General features: G+C 39.8%; 1 protein-coding gene across 1 annotated transcript in view; it reads right to left on the minus strand.

Annotated features, from left to right (window-relative positions):
• LOC126203597 (beta-ureidopropionase) overlaps window positions 1-22,890 on the minus strand; it is a 155,238-nt gene that overhangs the window by 90,068 nt on the left and 42,280 nt on the right. The gene's annotated exons all lie outside the window — the stretch shown is intronic.

Genomic DNA, 22,890 nt, shown 5'->3' on the forward strand with positions numbered 1-22,890 from the left:
TGATCCACGTCTTACAATGCATACATCCCATACTCAAAGAAAATCTTTTGGAATGGGAAACAATTTGCAAAGGACATAGAAAAAGAAGTGGCAAGCACACTAGAAATCTTTGGCATCATTTTCCTTGTGCTATTGATAACCAGGATTCATTACGCTATACATATGAGTTTAAAATGTTGTAGATAAACATCTAAATTAGCAGACAAGGCACTGTATTGAAATCTTTTCTCTTCGGAATTGCAGAATGTGAGTTTTTATAAATTTATGAATTTAGTTGTCTAATGTGAACTATTTACATGGCTCTTCAGCTATTAATTTGACTGTACAGATGGTTTTGGGCTTTGGCAGATATGCTTATCATGTTAGCAACCATCAGTGTTGTTACAACCTTTTACTAATATGTTAGATATTTTATGTACGCTAAGAATAAAAATGGAGCTAAAACTTGACCAAAACCTGAGTTCAGAGGTTGATACTACTTTAAAGTAACATATCAAAACAAAAGTTTTACCCACTGGAATAATTTGTAATATTATTTCCAAAATAAATAATTTTTAATTCCCATTGTGACTTTGGTTAATGGTTTCTGACAGAGTGAGTTACTTCTGGAACAAATTTCAAAATTTATAAATACTGGTGTCTAATCTCTGATTCTGAAAGACTGAAAATACATAAATGAAACTGTTGCAGAGAATAGCTGTATATTTGAGTCTAGCTAACTTGAGCCTTGCACAGCACAGTACAATAGCCTTTCACTTAATTAAGACCAAAACTTTAACACTGAAAAATGATTATGCTCAACAGCCTTATTAAAAATGAGGGTTACAAATGCACAGAAATTTTACAATACTGCCAAATAGCAGTACACATCAGGACAGTCATCAAAAATTCATCCCAGAAGGATGTTAGTTATTTATTTATTTGCATGGTTCATGGATCATAACTGTGAACTCTCACTATGATGTGGAATAATCCTGTCATCTTACAAGTACAGTACAATTGCTCAGCACAAAATATTGGTTCAGAATTCATGTAAGCAGCGTGCATGTTGTCATAACTACAAATAAGGAACAATTGTTAAATCCTGTGCTCATGTTCTCTTCACATATGGGCCACAGCTGTTGCGTTGTCATTCTGGAGAGGGGTCAGTCAGTGAGCAATTGGCTGACCTCTTCTCACAGCCCTCTCTGCTCTATCATTCCCAACTGGCATGCCAGCACTTGACTTTTCTCCGTAACGACAATCATAGTACTACGAATTCAGAAATTCTTCTATGGAGTGAAGATTTGCCAAGCAATTTTGTGTTTGAATTTGATTTTATTATCCATTAAATTCTGTGTACCACTGTGTGGGTGAACAATGATTTTTACAGCTGAATACCTCACCCTGTCATGGTAAGGCTGAGTGATGGATAGTGTAAATCATTTCTCCTTCTAGAATTACATTTATGAACATTACTGTTGTTTTCAAACTGTGATTGGTTGTTAAAAAAATGTTCAAATGTGTGTGAATTCCTAAGGTACCAAACTGCTGAGGTCATCGGTCCCTAGACTTACACACTACTTAAACTAACTTATGCTAAGAACAACTCACACACCGAAGCCTGAGGGAGTACTCAAACATCCGGCAGGAGGGGCCGCACAATCCGTGACACGGCACCTCTAACTGTGCAGCCACTCCGCATGGCACGATTGGTTGTTGATAATAAACTTCAGAAGAGAGTAAATGCACTGTAAGGTTGTTGTCACTATGCTAAACTGTTTAAACAGCTGTCTACAACATGTTCTAGAGTGAACATCACACAATATCCTTATTACATTCTTCTGTGTGACACTTTTTTTTGTCAATGATGACTTATTACAGAAGTCTGTCCTGCCCCCATATCTCTCTTCAACCGTAACTCTCTTATCTGAACAACATTGTAGAAAAATAGATTCCCTTCAGTCCAAAATACTTTCTGTCCCACTCTATCATTCATCCAATTTCTTTTCAGCAGCAGGAACCTGACTCTGGAATAATCTCCAGCACTATAATATTATTAGAGAACTGAATAATGATTATCATTGTCCCAGTACACACGTTACCCTTATACGTCCTTGTTTCCAAGCAGATCTTCCTCATTTCCTATATTTGACTTAGCTGTGCAGTTTCCTTAAATTGCATTTGCCAGAACTCACTATATCAGAAAGCATCTATTTTGTACACCTTTCAATTCTTTTTATAATTACCACTATCATTATTGTTATTATTGTCATTATTACCACTACTACTGCTACCACTACTACTGTTACTATTACTATTATCTCTAATAATAGCAGCAGCAGTAGCACAAGTACTGCTAGTATCAACTTTGTTATTTCATAGTCAGTATTTACTTCCTCACATTATCTCTCTAGACACTCAAATCATTTTAATACTACTTGTCATATTAAAATACTTATTTCTTAGGTAACTATGATGTCAAAAAAAGTACTGTTTGCATAAAACCTGGTCTAATGTAAGACAGGGCCTGATGACCTTAATCAGATCAACTTAAATGAATAAGCAGATAATAAGATCAAGAGCAGATCTAATATTGCTCCCTATGACACACTTGTAGTCATTATTCATCATTGTGAAGATGCTCTTTCATTGGGTATCCATCTTGAGTTTCTTACTGAAACACTCTGGACTGCTTTAGTCAGTTAGGATGAAAACCAGTTACCAGCAAGATCTCTGACACCATTCTATTTAACTTCTCACAATTTCTTCAACTTGAGCTGCACAATCAAATGTTTTTGACAAGTCGGAACATATACCAGTTGGCAATATTTTGGTTAGATGTGGGTGGATTTAAAACTGTTGGGTGCTAGACAGCATGGTCATCAATGCCCTTTCTCATGATCGTGGAAGTGCACGAGTATTCTGTTGTGACTCGCCGATCATTCAAAGTGCCGCCGCGCAATTACGTGCGTCCTCTACATGCGGCGCTGTCTGCCAGCCATGCAGCAGCCGCGCCACCGAAGCGGCCAGCCAAGCAGCGACCGCTAGACTGGGACTCAGTGCTCATTCGAATGCTAACGTGTACACATGTCTCGCTTGTCAAATTACTCTGTGACTTATATGTGTTGTGTCATTCTGAAATATATTTGTTAAACTCTTGCTAAAATCAAAAGTGAAGGCCATAGAAATACAATCACAGTGCTAAAAAATTTCACATGCAATCTTCATTATATTTATATCTAGAAACAAAGATGATGTGACTTACCAAACGAAGCGCTGGCAGGTCGATAGACACACAAACTAACACAAACAAACACACAAAATTCAAGCTTTCGCAACAAACTGTTGCCTCATCAGGAAAGAGGGAAGGAGAGGGAAAGACAAAAGGATGTGGGTTTTAAGGGAGAGGGTAAGGAGTCATTCCAATCCCAGAAGTGGAAAGACTTACCTTAGGGGGAAAAAAGGACAGGTATACACTCGCACACACACACATATCCATCCCTTCATTATATTTATTCACACAGTTGTTTAATGTTAACAGTACTAACAAAACAACAAATGACATAAAGAGAGCTGATTGACTGCTGAAGCAATAGGATGAGCCAGCTACCCAGAAACACATTAAAACCTTTGTCCAGTTAAATTGGGTTGGAGTCATGATGCCACACAAAAGTCAACAGTTTTCTTTCTATTGTCTCATCATCGTCTTAAAATTGAAAGCAGGCTAAGTCCTTTGGCAGACTAAAAGCTTGTCTCCTATCAGGCAATATTTTGTCTTCCAAGTTTTGTATTATCTGATTAGTGAATTGAAAAACAAGTTTTATGGAGAGGCCTCATATGAAATTCAAATTGAAATTGACTATGTATCTTATTTTAAGAGGGTATAATGTAAATGGATACATAAAAAGTCTGTGCATTCTCCTGCCACCACTTGGCAAGTAGATTTTTAATCTATGCAGTTACATTTCATTTTAAGAGAGTTGTGTTATAATCTTTAAATACCTCATTTTTTTCAGGACCTTCAAAATGGAAGTAAGCAGAAAGACTGCTCAGTAATTACTAATATTTGTCCTACTACATTTCTTCTAAAGGGGTCTTCAGCCTACCTGGAAATATGCCCATTGATGGTGATGTGTTGTGTATGTGACTGAAAATGTGGCACATGTGTGAAAAACAGAATTGGATCTTATGGTCACCCAACAGTGAGGTAATCAGCAGAAACAGAATTTTAGTACAGTTCTTCAAATGGTATCACCTCCATGAGACTTTGTGATTTTGAGGAAGCTAATTACATTCTTAATTGCTTTGGAAGGGTATGGAGTGATAGTAATTTGTCTGTATATATAAGGTATTACTTCTTGTATATATTCTATTACTTTATCCCTTGAACTGTCCATGCCAGTGATCTAAGCTACTTCAAAGAAGTAATTATTAAATACATTGCCTACCAGGCTACTATCATGTATTATTTGGCTGTTTTCTTTAATAACAAAATTCTCCACTTCTTGACTGATTTCCTGGTTTTTCTTAACTATTGCACATGCAGATTTAATTTTACTGTCTACATTATTGGTTTCAGACATTATATGGAGATTTTCTAATTTCTTAATCACTTTCCTTAATACTGTACAGTATTTCTTGTAATATTAAATCACCCCTACTACTCTATTTGTCCTGATCATTTCAAACAATTTGCTTTTTCTTAGAGTTGATATTTTGATTGCAATCCATGACTCTTTTGATGTCTTATTAGTACCATACCTTACTGTTTTCATGGGAGAACAACTGTTAAAAACTGATATAAAACCATGTATACAAACATGAGATTTGGAACTGACATCTACAACATTCTTCCAGTCTGTTTCTTGCTAGGTTGAAGCTTAGTGTTATCTGTTTATTAATTATTCTAGCTGTTTTCCATGATACCACTTCATCATAATCAGTGTCTAGTTGTGCATCATGGTCAGAAAGGCCATTCACTATTGAATAAACATTTATTTATTTATTTCTATTTATTTATTCTTCCATAAGCAAATTTCTTTGTATGGATGTCATCATTATACATACATATGTACATTATTTTGTCACATAAGATAATGAAATACAAGATATATATAATAAATTCATAAAATATACAGGGTGTTACAAAAAGGTACGGCCAAACTTTCAGGGAACATTCCTCACACACAAATAAAGAAAAGATGTTATGTGGACATGTGTCCAGAAACGCTTAATTTCCATGTTAGAGCTCATTTTAGTTTCTTCCACCTACGCTCAATGGAGCACATTATCATGATTTCATACAGGATACACTACCTGTGCTGCTAGAACATGTGCCTTTACAAGTACGACAAAACATGTGGTTCATGCATGATGGAGCTCCTGCATATTTCAGTCGAAGTGTTCGTATGCTTCTCAACAACAGATTCGATGACCGATGGATTGGTAGAGGCGGACCAATTCCATGGCCTCCACGCTCTCCTGACCTCAACCCTCTTGACTTTCATTTATGGGGGCATTTGGAATCTCTTGTCTATGCAACCCCGGTACCAAATGTAGAGACTCTTTGTGCTCGTATTGGGACAGCTGTGATACAATACGCCACTCTCCAGGGCTGCATCAGCGCATCAGGGATTCCATGCGACGGATGGTGGATGCATGTATCCTCGCTAACTGAGGACATTTTGAACATTTCCTATAACAAAGTGTTTGAAGTCACGCTGGTACGTTCTGTTGCTGTGTGTTTCCATTCCATGATTAATGTGATTTGAAAAGAAGTAATAAAATGAGCTTTAACATGGAAAGCAAGCACTTCCGGACACATATCCACATAACATAATTTCTTTCTTTGTGTGTGAGGAATGTTTCCTGAAAGTCTGGCCGTACCTTTTTGTAACACCCTGTATGTTGCTTCATCAGTAAAGAGGGAAGGAGAGGGAAAGACGACAGGATGTGGGTTTTAAGGGAGAGGGTAAGGGGTCCTTCCAATCCTGGGAGCGGAAAGACTTACCTTAGGGGGAAAAAAGGACAGGTATACACTCGTTCACACACACATATCCAACCGCACATATACAGACACAAGCAGACATATGAGACATATGTAAAGACAAAGAGCTTGGGCAGAGATGTCAGTCGAGGTGGCAGTACAGAGGCAAAAATGTTGAATGACAGGTGAGGTATGAGTGGCGGCAACTTGAAATTAGCGGAGGTTGAGGCCTGTTGGGCAATAGGAAGAGAGAATATATTGAAGGGTAAGTTCCCATCTCCAGACTTCTGACAGGTTGGTGTTAGTGGGAAGTAGCCAGATAACCCGGACGGTCTAACACTGTGTCAAGATGTGCTGACCGTGCACCAAGGCATGTTTGGCCACAGGGTGATCCTCATTACCAACAAACACTGTCTGCCTGTGTCCATTCATGCGAATGGACAGTTTGTTGCTGGTTTGTTTCTCCACCCTTTAACGAGTTTTGGCGGCAACACAACCACCTAACCTTTGTGCGCATCGTTGTTTACCAACCTAAGTTCACCACAGGATCAACATAGCTCAGCTATAACCAACACTTTTTCGACTTTTCTCACACCAGATCTCCAGTTGCTTTCTAGTTCACCTTTATCTCTCCCCATATATTTTTATTTTCATTTGAGCCTCATATTACACTTTCCACCTTCTAATACCATGTCACCCTCACAACATCCCCACAACGACCCCATTAAATTTTATTGACATTACCTCTGCAAACATGCCTTCGCCCTAGCCAGATCACGCTCCCATATTTTGTTTACTCAGGCTTGTCTGACATTTGGCATTACCCCCAAAGGCCTCACACTTGAAGTTCCCATCTCTGGCTGTAACCCTTCTTTCCATCAGTCCCTATACCAGTTCCAAACTGAACAATCCATAGCCCTCACCCACCTAATCCTTCACCTACACATCAACTCAGCCAATAAACACACCCGTCAACTCCTATCCTTAATAAAAGTCCTCAATCTTTCCTCTCCCACATCCACACCGGCTATTCAGAGCATCCTCCTACTGGCCCACTGCAAATTAGAACAGCATGCCACCCTCCACCTCAAAAAATTATCCAATCTCCTGGTTTCCCACCTCCGGAAAGGCAACTCACTCACCCTCCACAACCTTTCCAGCAAACCTCAACCTCCTCATTGCACACAGACCCAGTCTCTCCCATCTACTCAATCTCCCACTTCCAGCTCCACTCCCCCCAAAACCTCAAAATTCTAATCAACACAATCTGGAACCCAACACCATAATTCAGTAGTTAACCTTTCCTCCAAACCTCTCTCCCAATCCGAAACCTCTGTACTATCCAAAGGCCTCACCTTCAACCCTACTCCTAGATTCAACCAAACAGCCCTCGTCAAAGATTTACTGTCCTACACTCCTACTCTCTGCTGGAAACCACTTTGCCATGAAGAAAAATAATCCTAATCCTACTCCTAATGATCCAATTCCCCAAGACACTTTCCAAATTGAACCCTGCCTGGAACAGTTCCGTCCTCTGTCACAGTGGGACCCACCTCCTCTTCCTCAAAATCACCCTCTCCAAACCTTCCAGGAATTTCTCACTTCAAGCCTTGCCTCTCAATCCTTCTTGAAAAACCTTAATCTTACTCCCAACATCACCACTGCTGAAGCCCAGGCTATCCGTGATCTGAAGGCTGACCGATCCATAGTCATTCTTCCGGCGGACAAGGGTTCCATGACCGTGGTACTTGATCGTCGGGAGTATGTGGCTGAGGGACTGTGTCAGCTTTCAGACAACACTACATACAAAGTTTGCTAATGTAATCCCATTCCTGATGTCCAGGTGGAGCTTCAAGGAATCCTCAGAACCTTAGGCCCCCTTCAAAACCTTTCACCTGTCTCCATCAACCTCCTGACCCCACCAACACCCTGCACCCCTACCTTCTACATACTTCCTAAAATTCACAAACCCAATCATCCCGGCCGCCCCATTGTAGCTGGTTACCAAGCCCCCACAGAACGTATCTCTGCCTACGTAGATCAACACCTTCAGCCCATTACATGCAGTTTCCCATCCTTCATCAAAGACACCAACCACTTTCTCGAATGCCTGGAATCCTTACCCAATCTGTTACCCCCAGAAACCATCCTTGTAACCCTTGATGCCACTTCCTTATACACAAATATTCTGCACATCCAGGGCCTCGCAGCGATGGAGCACTTCCTTTCATGCCGATCACCTGCCACCCTACCTAAAACCTCTTTCCTCATTACCTTAGCCAGCTTCATCCTGACACACAACTTCTTCACTTTTGAAGGCCAGACATACCAACAATTAAAGGGAACAGCCATGGGTACCAGGATGGCCCCCTTGTATACCAAACTATTTATGGGTCGCTTAGAGGAAGCCTTCTTGGTTACCCAGGCCTGCCAACCCAAAGTTTGGTACAGATTTATTGATGACATCTTCATGATCTGGACTCACAGTGAAGAAGAACTCCAGAATTTCTTCTCCAACCTCAACTCCTTTGGTTCCATCAGATTCACCTGGTCCAGCTCCAAATCCCATGCCACTTTCCTTGACATTGACCTCCATCTGTCCAATGGCCAGCTTCATACATCTGTCCACATCAAACCCACCAACAAGCAACAGTACCTCCATTATGACAGCTGCCAACCATTCCATATCAAACGGTCCCTTCCCTACAGCCTAGATCTCCGTGGCAAATGAATCTGCTCTAGTCCTAAATCCCTGAACCATAACACAACAACCTGAAAACAGCTTTCGCATCCCGCAACTACCCTCAAGACCTGGTACAGAAGCAAATAACCAGAGCCACTTCCTCATCCCCTCAAACCCAGAACCTCCCACAGAAGAACTCCAAAAGTGCCCCACTTGTGACAGGATACTTTCCGGGACTGGATCAGACTCTGAACATGGCTCTCCAGCAGGGTTACGACTTCCTCAAATCCTGCCCTGAAATGAGATCCATCCTTCATGAAATCCTCCCCACTCCACCAAGAGTGTCTTTCCGCCATCCACCTAACCTTAATAACCTCTTGGTTCATCCCTATGAAATCCCCAAACCACCTTCCCTACCCTCTGGCTCCTACCCTCGTAACCGCCCCCGGTGAAAAACCTGTCCCATGCACCCTCCCACCACCACCTACTCCAGTCCTGTAACCCGGAAGGTGTACACGATTAAAGGCAGAGCCACGTTTGTAAGCACCCATGTGATTTACCAACTGACCTGCTTCACTGTGAAGCTTTCTATGTGGGAATGACCAGCAACAAACTGTCCATTCGCATGAATGGACACAGGCAGACAGTGTTTGTTGGTAATGAGGACCAGCCTGTGGCCAAACATGCCTTGGTGCACAGCCAGCACATCTTGGCACAGTGTTACACCATCCGGGTTATCTGGATACTTCCCACTAACACCAACCTGTCAGAACTCCGGAGATGGGAACTTGCCCTTCAGTATATCCTCTCTTCCCGTTACCCACCAGGCCTCAACCTCCGCTAATTTCAAGTTGCTGCCGCTCATACCTCACTTGTCAGTCAACAACATCTTTGCCTCTGTACTTCCGCCTCAATTGACATCTCTGCCCATATTCTTTGCCTTTACAGGTGTCTGCTTGTGTCTGTATATGTGAGGTTGGATATGTGTGTGTGTGTGTGTGTGTGTGTGTGTGTGTGTGTGTGTGTGTGTGTGTGCGCGCGCGAGTGTATACCTGTCCTTTTTTCCGCCTAAGGTAAGTCTTTCCGCTCCTGGGATTGGAAGGACTCCTTACCCTCTCCCTTAAAACCCACATCCTTTCGTCTTTCCCTCTCCTTCCCTCTTTCCTGATGAAGCAACTGTGGGTTGCGAAAGCTTGAATTTTGTGTGTGTGTTTGTGTTTGTCTATCAACATACCATATATAATTTATCATTGAATTACATTATGCAGAAGAACATCCTTCAATCAAAAGAAATAGATCACAAGACAATCTATAATGTCCACTTTATAATTGATTAACCTGACTATTTATGCCAATTTTATGTTGCATGAATTCTCTAATCGAGTAAAAACTATTTTTTAATAAATATTCTTATGGAATGCTTTAAATTTACAGAGTTCCTTTACATTTTTGATTTCTTTTGGCAATTTACTGTATATCTTGACACCTTGGTAAAACATAGTGGATTGAGTTTTAGTTTTATTCATTCTGTATAGGTACAAGCAATTACTGTTTCTGGTTTGGTGATCATGTATGCAGCTGTTTGCTGAATATTGCTCAATATTTTTGTGAATAGAAGCTGTAGTTTGCAAGATATATTCACTTGGGATTGTCAGAATACCCCTTTTTTAAGTAGCTCACTGCAGTGTGCTCTTTTGTGACTCTTGCTCATTATTCTGATAGCTCGTTTTTGCAATCTGAACACATATTTCACATTTTGGGCATTTGCACCCCAGAATATTATGCCGTAACTTATTATAGAATGTATGTGTGCAAAGCATCTCATTCTCTGGCATAAACTATTGCACACAGTGACTAATATTCGTAAGGCTGTGCTAATTTTTTTTCCCAAGCATCCTAATATGTTCATCCCATTTTAATTGTTGATCAACATACATATCCGAAAATTTTGTGCTGTCTACACAATCTATGGTTTCATTTTTAACTTTAAATTTTGTCATATTCGGTTTTTTCTTTATATAGAAGTTTATGTTATTAGTCTTTTTCACATTAAGGGTTACTTTGTTGTTATTTGACCAGTTGTGAACTGCCATAAGTGCCTTTTCAGCTTTTACATTTAACATTTCTGGTGTCCTGTCTGTAATTATTATATTGCTGTCATTAGCAAATAACAGTATTTCACCTTGCATTACCCACTGTGGAAAGTCATTAATATAAATAAGAAATAGTACTGGGACTAACACACTCCCTTGAGGTACTCCAATGTTCAAATATTCTTCATCTGAAACATGTTTCACTAAATAATTTGAGCTACTTGAAATTTGAGATATCTGACATGTTCCACATCCTGGAGGACCTCCTCACTACGAAAGTAAATCTAATCTAATTGAACCCACCCTCTGCACTCTGTCCACAAAGTAAGATCTAAACCATTGATTTACAACCCCCCTGATTCCTAATGCTTTAAGTTTACCTAGTAGTATTTCATGGTCAACTGTATCAAATGCTTTACTGAGATCTAGGAAAATGCCTGTTACTTGTTCTCCTTTGTCTAGGGCTTCTAGACCTACTCTTGTAAATTTTTCTATAGCTACTTCTGTTCCCTTTCCAGTCCTGAAACCAAACTGTTCTTTGCATAGGAGTTGGTATTTATTTAAGTAGTCCATAAGTCTGTTTTTAAAAATAGTTTCCATTATTTTTGAAAAAGAAGATAGCAATGAAACTGGTCTGTAATTCTCTATATTTTCTGTATCACCTTTTTTGTGTATGGGAAGAATTTTTGCTTGCTTTAGATAATTGGGGGAGCAATTTGATGAGAACGACTCATTGATAATGTCTGCTAAGGGTTCTTTTATGCTGCTAATGCAGTCTTTTAGTATACACATTGGAACTTCATCTAAACCTTTGGATGATTTACTCTTAAATTTATGTACAATGCTACTGATTTCCTCTCCATTGGTGGGTAGCAGTAGCATTGTGTGAGATACATAGTTCTTTGCCATTGTGTGTTGTGTTTTAGGAAGCTTTTCTTGCAGTGTTGTTGCTATATTACTAAAGTAGTTGTTTGTAAAGTTTGCCAGGGCCTTAGGATTATCTATTAAACTACCTTTATTTCTCATTTTTATGTTCATCTGCTTTGATTTTGAGTTACCAGTTTCTTGTTTTACTATATTCCAAATGGCTCTGCTTTTATTGTTTGAGTTCTGTATGGTCTTTTCATTTTGGATTCTCTTTGCTTCCTGCAACAGTTTTCTGTATGTCCTCTTGTACCTGAGAAAAAACTGTAAGAAGGCTGTGTCACTCTTATCATTTTTGATAGATCTCAGATATTTGAGTGTTTCAGAGGATTTTCTGATACCTTTTGTTACCCAAGTCTTCCTACTAGATCCCCCAACAGAATGTACTAGTTCAGGAAATGTTTCCTCAAATTTTAGCTTGAATATATTCATGAATTTGTTGAATTTTTCATTTACATGTGTTCCTGAATATACTTATGACCATGTCTGGCCAGTCATCTGTGTTGCAAATTCACACATTTTTGATTTAGAAAAAACCCTTCTATTGCTAAGCACTTTTGCTTGTAACTTTGTAGATATTTTAAGTTTTGCACTTTGACCAAAATGGTCTGATATCCCAAGGTTTTTAACAGTTACCTCACAGCATTTATGGTTAATATCTGTTAGAATATGGTCAATTATTGAAGATGAGTGTTTGGTTAATATTGCGGCATTTGTTACCTGTTGTGAGATACCATAACTGTACAAGATATTCAAGAACCTGGTGCTAACTTCACCCATTTTCAGCATATTGATATTTAAATCTCCACAAATAATAATATGTACTTTAGGATTACATATTTTGTCCAACACTTGTATTAATTTAGTGATTACATGTTCGTCTTGCTTGATGAATCCTAAGCTAGAAACACGTATTAATAAAAACAAAAATTTATTCTGTATACAAAGTTATTTCCAAAAGTTGTTGTTGTTGTTCAAAACATGTATTAAGAAGATCTGTTACATCTAAACTGTATTTCATTCTGCACTGCCATATTGCAGATAATCCCCTGGACAGTTCATTATTGATGACACTTTGTGGCTGTTTCTCACAGCCAGGATTTCTCCACAGATTTCCTGAACTGTATCAAATCTTTACACCTTCAGATGTAAAATAGAGAAGTCTGATGAGGGCTGTAAGCTGGTCAAAAACTCTGATGTAACACAGGTCATACCTAATTGCACAACAGCATGGTGCAGAGCTCACTTGCTCATACACCAGTTCTGAATGCTTCTGTCAGAAGTATTCCATACCTGAACTGCCTTAGAACTCAAAACACAACTTTTTTAGTGTAGTTTACTAAGTTATATGTTGCGCTGAAATTTGCACCATGTTATGAGATGGTGTAAAGCTGGACTCTTACACTCAGTTTAACCTGATTTGCAAATAGGGTAGTATGCTGATCATTTGCATTTCTCTATGTAAGGTTGTCTTTTGACAATGTCATTGTTTCTAAGAATGGAAAATTCAGGATGAAATAACAACATGAATGTGGAGAGACTGAAGTGAACATTAAATCAGGAATACAGTCACTACTGACACAAGAAGAAAAACAAAAATGGCATAAGAAGCTAGGTCATCCAGACATGAGATGAGCTTCAAAGATTAAGAGAATGTGTGGTGGAGTTCCTAGTAGTTCACACTCAGCACAAAGATTGTGTGAAGCTCATGTGAGAACTAAGCTAACAAGAAAGTCATTTTCTTCTGTGAGGGAAAGAGCAATAAGACCTCTTGCAATTATACATACGGTATCTGTCAAGAGAAGGATACTACATGACAGCATTAGATGATTTCATTCATTTTTATGTAACCTATTTGTTAAGATACAAGTCACAAGCTGCAAGATTGATAAGAATATATATGTGTGAGAATGAGAAAATCATTTCAGTCTTAAAGAACCAAAAATATGGTGTGATAAAGATAGCTATGAGTTTACAAATTGGTGTGAAGGAGAAAGAATTGTATTAGACTATAGTATTCCTTATAGACCTCAACTCAATGGGAAAGCAGAGAGAATAAATCTGACAATCATGAACAAGGCAAGAGCTATGATATTCAATAGAAAACTGAAAAAAGAGCTACAGGGAGAGGCAGTGCTCAAAGCTACCTACTTGATCAGTAGCATCCCAACTATCAGTTGAAGTGCCACTTCTCTAAAAAAAATGGTTTGGGAAAATACCAAATATGTCAAGACTTCAAATTTTTAGATCAAGAGTTTTTCTCAAAAATCTAGGCCACTCGAAGAAACTAGATGAAAGAAGTAATTCACACATTTTTGTTTGTTATGCTTCAAATGGCTACCGACTGTTTGATGCAGAAAGAAGAAACACTGCTGTCTCCAGAGATGTTGAGTTTGAACAGAGAGTGACAAAGAAACTCTACAGAATAATTTTGTTATTAGTGAACTATCAAATGACGCTAACAAAGAAGTAAATGAAATTCAAAGCCAAGAAAATGAAAGAGAAGATAATCAAGAAGAAAGAGCACACAGTGAATACACAAGAAACTTCAATCTCAGGGACAGAACCAATTCGAAGAAACTTTTAAAGTACGATGATTATGAAAGAAGAGTGCTTACATATGAAGAATGCACTGATGATCTAGACAAAGAATGTTAGTCAAAAGCAACAGAAGAAATTAAGAACAGAATGAAATATGCAAGTTCATCAATCAAGAAGAGAAAAGAGATAATGAGAAGCAAACAGATTTTTAAAGTCAAAGATGATGGCTGATATAAGCCACACTGGTTGTCAGAGACTGTAGATTTCAAGGAATTATTCAGTCCAGTAGTAGATAGAAGTTCACATGGCTGTTGTTTGTTCTGGCAGCAGAGAAAAAATTCTACATGAGAATGTTTGCTGTAAAAAATAGCATTTCTCTATGGGAAACTGGATGAAGAGATTTTTATGAAAGTACTTGGAGGATACAAGTAAGATGGCAAAATTTATGTTTTTAAGAAAGCTCTGTATGGACTTAGACAAGCTCCATCTACATGGACAACAACTTTACAGATTAAGTCAAATCAATGCATATCTAAAGATGTAACTGAAAAAAATGTACATGAATGGAATCCTAATAAGAAAAGACTTGGATAAAATTGAAAATATGCTAAAGAAACTTAAGGAGAATTTTGAAATGGTTGTGGTAAAAAATTCAGATATGTACATAGGAATACAAATAATGAAGATAGAGGAGGCAATATTTCTGCATCAAGAACAGAATGTGAAGAAAGTACTAGAGAAATTATACATGGCTGACTGTAAAGGCATGAAGACTCCACTAGTTCCAGAAGGGAAGACAAGAGAAGAAAATCAAGAAGATGAACAACTCAAATTTCCATATTGTGAGGCCAATAGGAAGTCTTCTGTATTTGTCATATAAAACAAGGCCAGATCTTGGACTTACAGTCAATTATGACAGCTGCTTAACAGAGGACCCTAACAGAAGGTGTTATCAAAATGTAAAAAACAAACAAAACCTCTGAGATACCTACAAGACTCCAAGACTTATTGTCTTTTCTACAAGAAGGAGAAGATGAAGTGGACACTGATTATGCACAAGATTTAAAAGCCAGGATGAGTACAAGTGCATACATTGTTCTTAATAATGGTGTTCCCATTTGCTGGTGTTCCAAGAAGCAAAGGGTGACAGCTACTTCATCAACAGAAGCAGAATATACTTCAGCAGCAGAACATACCAAAGAAATAAAACACGTGAAGACGCTACTACAACAATTACAGAGAAGATAAGATAAGATTATTCTCCATGTAGATAATGAAATTGCTATCCAAATGATCAAAACCAGGACAGTTAGTTAGATGAAGCAAACATGCGTTGTTGTGTGGTCTTCAGTCTAAAGACGGGTTTGATGGAGCTCTCTACGCTACTCTATTCTGTGCAAGCCTCTTCATCTATGAGTAACTACTGCAATCTACATGCCTCTCAATCTGCTTACTGTATTCAGGTCTTGGTCTCCCTATATGATTTTTACCCCCCATAAAATCATAAATTCCTAATTTAGAACAAGTAAAAGCATTAGGAAGGACGTTTGTATTCTATCCAATAACTACTTAAAATCTCCTGCTGACTTAAAATTCATGGTTTCTCTGTTTGTCCTGCAGTGTTGTGATGCATTTTGCCACTGTCCTGCTGACTGCAGTTATTCTGATAAAGTTCAGTGAACTGTACCACAACTTAACTCTGAAATGTGGATGGACAGATGGATGGATGGACTGATGGGGCTAAAGTGACAAAACAATGAGATCATCAGCTGTTCAATCCTTTTTGTGTCAAGCTGGGAGTAGTTTTTGGAGAGGAAGGACACAAAAGACAAATCCCAATGAACCTGTTTGTATCTGAGAATCAAGTAAACCAATCGATACGAGCAAGACGTAATGAGAGAGGGGTAAAAGGGGTGAAGGTTGGAGAGTTGCCCCAGTTAGAAAGCAGGAGATTTTAAGTAGTTATTGGATAGAATACAAACTTCCTTCCTAATGCTTTTACTTGTTCTAAATTAGGAATTTATGATTTTATGGCAGGTAAAAATCATATAGGGAGACCAAGACCTGAATACAGTAAGCAGATTGAGAGGAATGTAGATTGCAGTAGTTACTCATAGATGAAGAGGCTTGCACAGAATAGAGTAGCGTAGAGAGCTCCATCAAACCCGTTTTTAGACTGAAGACCACACAACAACACGTTACATGACAGGGTATGCAACTTCTGCATCCAATTGTGGCGTCCACACTCTCTATTACAACAAGAAAACTAAGTACATGGAGAAGATGAAAAAACCTCAGGGAAAAAGAACAATGGTGGTGAGACAGTAAACCAACAACAGATGTAAAAGAATAAGAAGAATTAAAAAGGCGAAAAGGGCAGAAGCTAGGCTGGACCACCGAGCAATGGCAAACATTTGCCCACTGAGACAAAGAAGGTGACAGGTACCCCTCCAACAGCTAATGAGGCTAAGATGCCCTGCAACACAGAGATGAGTAAAACCAAGTTCCATGGGTAAAGTTTAAAAACAGATCAATTGCTTTGGCATCATCCCCTAGCACCAGATGTAGCATGTCAGCAAATTTAACGTTTCATCATAATAGGGTCAAATTAAGGCACTCCAGTAAGATGTAGGTGACTGTCAAATTGCACCATGCTTATATTGTGGTGGATCTACTGTTCAGGCCAAGCATCAGCCACGTGTGCTCAGTGCAAACCCAAGAGAGGACAGTAGATTCCCCACATGAAGGGAAGACTGCCAGACACGTACATGGTTTTTGTTGTTGTTGTGGTCTTCAGTCCTGAGACTGGTTTGATGCAGCTCTCCATGCTACTCTATCCTGTGCAAGCTTTTTCATCTCCCAGTACCTACTGCAGCCTACATTCTTCTGAATCTGCTTAGCGTATTCATCTCTCGGTCTCCCTCTACGATTTTTACCCTCCACACTGCCCTCCAATACTAAATTGGTGATCCCTCGATGTTTCAGAACATGTCCTACCAACCGATCCCTTCTTCTAGTCAGGTTGTGCCACAAGCTCCTCTTCTCCCCAATCCTATTCAATACCTCCTCATTAGTTATGTGACCTACCAATCTAATCTTCAGCATTCTTCTGTAGCACCACATTTCGAAAGCTTCTATTCTCTTCTTGTCTAAACTAATTATGGTCCACATTTCACTTCCATACACGGCTACCCTCCATACAAATACTTTCAGAAACGACTTCCTGACACTTAAATCTATACTCGATGTTAAACAAATTTTTCTTCTTCAGAAACGCTTTCCAAGCCATTGCCAGTCTACATTTTATATCCTCTCTACTTCGACCATCATCAGTTATTTTGCTCCCCAAATAGCAAAACTCCTTTACTACTTTAAGTGTCTCATTTCCTAATCTAATTCCCTCAGTATCACACGACTTAATTCGACTACATTCCATTATCCTCGTTTTGCTTTTGTTGATGTACATCTTATATCCTCCTTTCAAGACACTGTCCATTCCGTTCAACTGCTCTTACAAGTCCTTTGCTGTCTCTGACAGAATTACAATGTCATCGGTGACCCTCAAAGTTTTTATTTATTTTCCATGGATTTTAATACCTACTCCAAACTTTTCTTTTGTTTCCTTTATTGATTGCTCAATATACAGATTGAATAACATCGGGGATAGGCTACAACCCTGTCTCACTCCCTTCCCAACCACTGCTTCCCTTTCATACCCGTCGACTCATATGACTGCCATCTGCTTTCTGTACAAATTGTAAATAGCCTTTCGCTCCCTGTATTTTACCCCTGCCACCTTCAGAATTTGAAAGAGAGTATTCCAATCAACACTGTCAAAAGCTTTCTCTAAGTCTACAACAGCTAGAAATGTAGGTTTGCCTTTCCTTAATCTTTCTTCTAAGATAAGTCGTAGGGTCAGTATTGCCTCACGTGTTCCAACATTTCTACGGAATCCAAAATGATCATCCCCTAGGTTGGCTTCTATCAGTTTTTCCATTCATCTGTAAAGAATTCGCATTAGTATTCTGCAGCTGTGACTTATTAAACTGATAGTTCGGTAATTTTCACATCTGTCAACACCTGCTTTCTTTGGGATTGGAATTGTTATATTCTTCTTGAAGTCTGACGGTATTTCACCTGTCTCATACATCGTGCTCACCAGATGGTAGAGTTTTGTCAGGACCGGCTCTCCCAAGGCTGTCAGTAGTTCTAATGGAATGTTGTCTACTCTGGGGGCCTCATTTCGACTCAGGTCTGTCAGTGCTTTGTCAAACTCTTCACGCAGTATCATATCTGCCATTTCATCTTCATCTACATCCTCTTCCTTTTCCATAATATTGTCCTCAAGTACATCAAACTTGTATAGACCCTCTATATACTCCATCCACCTTTCTGCTTTCCCTTCTTTGCTTAGAACTGGGTTTCCATCAAAGCTCTTGATATTCATGCAAGTGGTTCTCCTTTCTCCAAAGGTCTCTTTAATTTTCCTGTAGGAGGTATCTATCTTACCCACTGTGAGATAAGCATGTACATCCTTACATTTGTCCTCTAGCCATCCCTGCTTAGCCATTTTGCACTTCCTGTCGATGTCATTTTTGAGACATTTGTATTCCTTTTTGCCTGCTTCATTTACTGCATTTTTATATGTTCTCCTTTCATCAATTAAATTCAATATTTCTTCTCTTACCCAAGGGTTTCTACTAGCCCTCGTCTTTTTACCTATTTGATCCTCTGCTGCCTTCACTATTTCATCCCTCAAAGCTACCCATTCTTCTTCTACTGTATTTCTTTCCCCCATTTCTGTCAATTGTTCCCTTATGCTCTCCCTGAAACTCTGTACAACCTCTGTTTAGTCAGTTTATCCAGGTCCCATCTCCTTAAATTCCCACCTTTTTGCAGTTTCTTCAGTTTTAATCTACAGTTCATAACCAATAGATTGTGGTCAGAGTCAACATCTGCCCCTGGAAAGGCTTACAATTTAAAACCTGGTTCCTAAATCTCTGTCTTACCATTATATAATCTATCTGATACCTTTCAGTATCTCCAGGGTTCTTCCATGTATACAACCTTCTTGCATGGTTATGATCTCCTTAATGGTTCACAGTGTATTTGGAAAAACCATGGCACACCAGTCAGTATTCCAAGCCTCCAGCAACGGACGGTGCTGTGTCGACTGAAGGTCTGGTTCTGGTAACCCCATCTCCATAGTCGGCATCCTGATAGCCACCTTGTCAATCAATCAGCATGCTCGTTCCCTTCAATCCCAACATAACAAAGCATCCATACAAACTGACCAACCATCCAACTTGATGGTGGTCATACAGGAGATCCTGGTTAGTCACAAACAATGGGTAGCATGGGCAGCACTGGTTGACAGCCTGAATATTACTCGAAGAGTCACTTCAGATTAAGAATGTCTTGCTGGTGCAAGAAGGAAGGTGGCTGAGGGCTTCAGCAATGGCCACCAGTTCTGCACTGAATACACCAAGAAAGAAGGTGGCTGAGGGCTCGAGCAATGGTCGCCAATCTGCACTGAATACACTGCATCCATTTGGCAGGGAGTGTAGTTCATGCACCTTCACATACGTGCAAGCAAAACCAGTGCATCTGTCATCCATAGAACCATCAGTGTATACTACATCTGAGACTAGAAATGTGTCGAGGAACACGTAGCACAAAACCAAGAGGTCTACAGTTTCAAGGGATAGGTCGAGACAAATCTGAGGACAGGGTACACAACATGAGGGTGCACATGATTTCTCCCTGACAAGAGGCAACAGTGGGGGAAGGTGGAGTTCAGAGCAGAGACTCTGTATGTGAACAGTGATCATGCTTCCAGTCCTTGACCTCTGTCATGGGAGGTAGATCTCCCTACTAGGGAAAAGGACACAGTAGTTCGAATACTCAGGGAGTGGTAAATGTGTGTTGCATAGTTGAGCAGCAGTTTTTGGCACCTGATTTGTAGGGGAGGGACCCCAGCCTCTGTGAATAGGCTGTTCACAGGGAAAGGCCCAAAGGCATCTCTCGAAAGTTCTACCCCACAATGGTGTACTGGGTCCAGCATACGTGATGCTGAGCCATATGCCAGGTTCCCATAATCAAGATGGGACAGGACCAGAGCTTCATAGAGCTGCAAAAGTCTACAGGAGTCTGCGCCCTAGCTGGTGTTACTGAGACAGCAAAAAGTATTAATGTTTGACAGCATGTTTGCTTAAGTTGTCAAAGATGGGGATGTCATGTCAACCAGGCATTGAAGAGCAGTCCCGAAAAGTGGTAAGAGTCCATCATGTTGAGCACTTGGTCATTGAGATAGAGTTCTGGTTGTGGATGGACAGTATGGTGGTGGCAGAAGATTGGAAGACATGGGTAAGTGGCCTGGGCTGCACCTGTCAAATGGCACCCTGCAGTCAGTGTTCAGCAACACCCACAGTTGAGAGGCAATAGTAGATGCAGAAGTCATCAGCATACAGGAAGGGTGTCACTGTAGACCCCACAGGTGCAGCTAGACTCTGGTAGCCAATAGAAAAAGGGTTGCACTCAATACAGAGCCATGTGGGACCCTGTTCTCTCATACATCTGGAGGGGCAGGGGGTGGGGAGGCAGGGGGGGGGGGGGGAGGTACTGTGAGTAGCACCAACTTGAACACAGAAAGTACGGTGGGACAAGAAGTTCAAGACAAAAATCAAGAGCGAGTCCCACAGACCCCACTCACATAGGGTAGCAGGAATGTGGTGATGCCATGTGGTGTCATAAACATGTTGCAAGTCAAAGAAGACAGCAATATCATGCTGGTGCCGGGCAAAATCTGACAGAATAGCTGACTCCGGGCAGCACAACTTGTCAGCAGAGCAGCCTTGGCAAAAACCTTCCTGGACAAAGCTGAAAGGGCTCGAGCCTCGAGGTACCAACACAGCTGTCAGCTCGCCATACATTCAAACAACTTGCAGAAAACATGGATGAGACTAATTAGGTGATGGCTGGCTATCTCATGGAGGTGCTTACCCAGTTTCTGAACTGGGATGATCACGCTCTCCAGCCACTGACACAGGAGCTCAACCTCAGTCCAGATATGGTTGAAAATTGCAAGGACATGATGTTGGCATGATAAGTGTCTGAGTATTTGGCTACGGACGCAGTCTGGTCCTGGAGCCATGTCAGTGCAAAGGGTGAGGGCACTGAGGAATTTCCATTCACTGAATACGTGACATGTAGCAAATTTCAAGTGAACTCACTCTACCACTCTACAAGAAATGCAGGCTGAAAATTCTCCGATGCAGAGGCTTGAGCATAATGCAAAGCAAAATGTTTGGCAACAGTGTCTGGGTTAGTGTAAACATCATTCACTGAGACGCCAGGTACACCCTGTAACATAGCAACTACGTTACATAGTACTGTATAAATATACCCATTCTATTTTGCAATTTTATTTAAAAATTTCAATAGTAATTTTAATAATAATAATAATAACGTAAGGGCTTCATCCAAATTTAAACCATAGTAATTCACGACACCCATATGGTGATGTGAAGTAATATATTTTTCTTTTTAATCAAAGTAAATGTTAAGTGGGAGTATACATAAGGCATACATCGAACAATCGGTATAGAAGGCTCTGAGTTATCTTGAGTGGGAAGGTGCATGGGTTGAAAGGGCTTGAAGTAGATAGGAGTGCTAGTTGCATGGGAAAATGATAGGTTTCTAGTACCTTCTAGAACAATTTCAGCATAGTAATACAGATCCAGTATCAGAAAGCGCATTGGATTGTGATTGCTGAGGGGAACCCGCCCTGAAGAACTTTGATGGCAATATTGCAAGATATTGGCATCGAGAGAAAATAGTCCCATTTGTTCTTAACCCTCTAGATTAAGAAAAATATTACTTTTGAATACATTATGGGAGTGGCAATGATCAATAAAAACAGTCTTGATCACGATTTATTTATCAAGGTGACCGGTTTCGACCACTACTGTGTTCATTTTCAGACCACTGAGTAGGAACCTCTTTCTGTAGTGGTCGAAACCGGTCACCTTGATAAATAAATTGTGATCAAAACTGTTTTTAATAGTAAATAAGAAAAATATATTTTAAAATTAATCTGAAGCACATAATTGGGGACAGTGTTTAAGAAAATGATCTCGTCTCTTACATGCTACTTTCTTTCATTTCTTCATAAAATGATTAACAGCGTGATTACTTATCACCGCAGAGATACGAATAAAGTCGAGGGGAGTGCTCATTTTGGCGTTTGCGCTATCAATCTGGAGAGCCGCTCTGGGTGCTATATGATGGACAGACCTTTATCTGACCCTTCCAATGAAAAGCTAACATTATTTGGTCAGTAAGTAATTTTACAGTACAAATGGCTTTCCAGGCATTACTCTGAGTGTCTGGAACAGCAGTTGAGTAGCGACAGGTTATTTCACAATTTAATACATCAGTAAAAAGCATACGCGAGGCAGTGATTTTGACTGTGCGATATGAAGTCTCAATGGAACTGTGATAAACTTTGGAACAATGGTAGAACAGGGTTTCACAATCAACATGCAGTCTCATCATCTTGCATGGCTCGGCACTGGTGTGAATTTCTGATAAGTCTTCATGGTTTTACTGTACGAAAGATGGCCATAGAGTCGAGTGCAGTTAAAAGAATCTAAATTCATTTTGTAATGTGGAAATGTTCA

This window comes from Schistocerca nitens, chromosome 9 (genome assembly GCF_023898315.1).
Source record: "Schistocerca nitens isolate TAMUIC-IGC-003100 chromosome 9, iqSchNite1.1, whole genome shotgun sequence".
Classification (NCBI taxonomy): Eukaryota; Metazoa; Arthropoda; class Insecta; order Orthoptera; family Acrididae; genus Schistocerca; species Schistocerca nitens.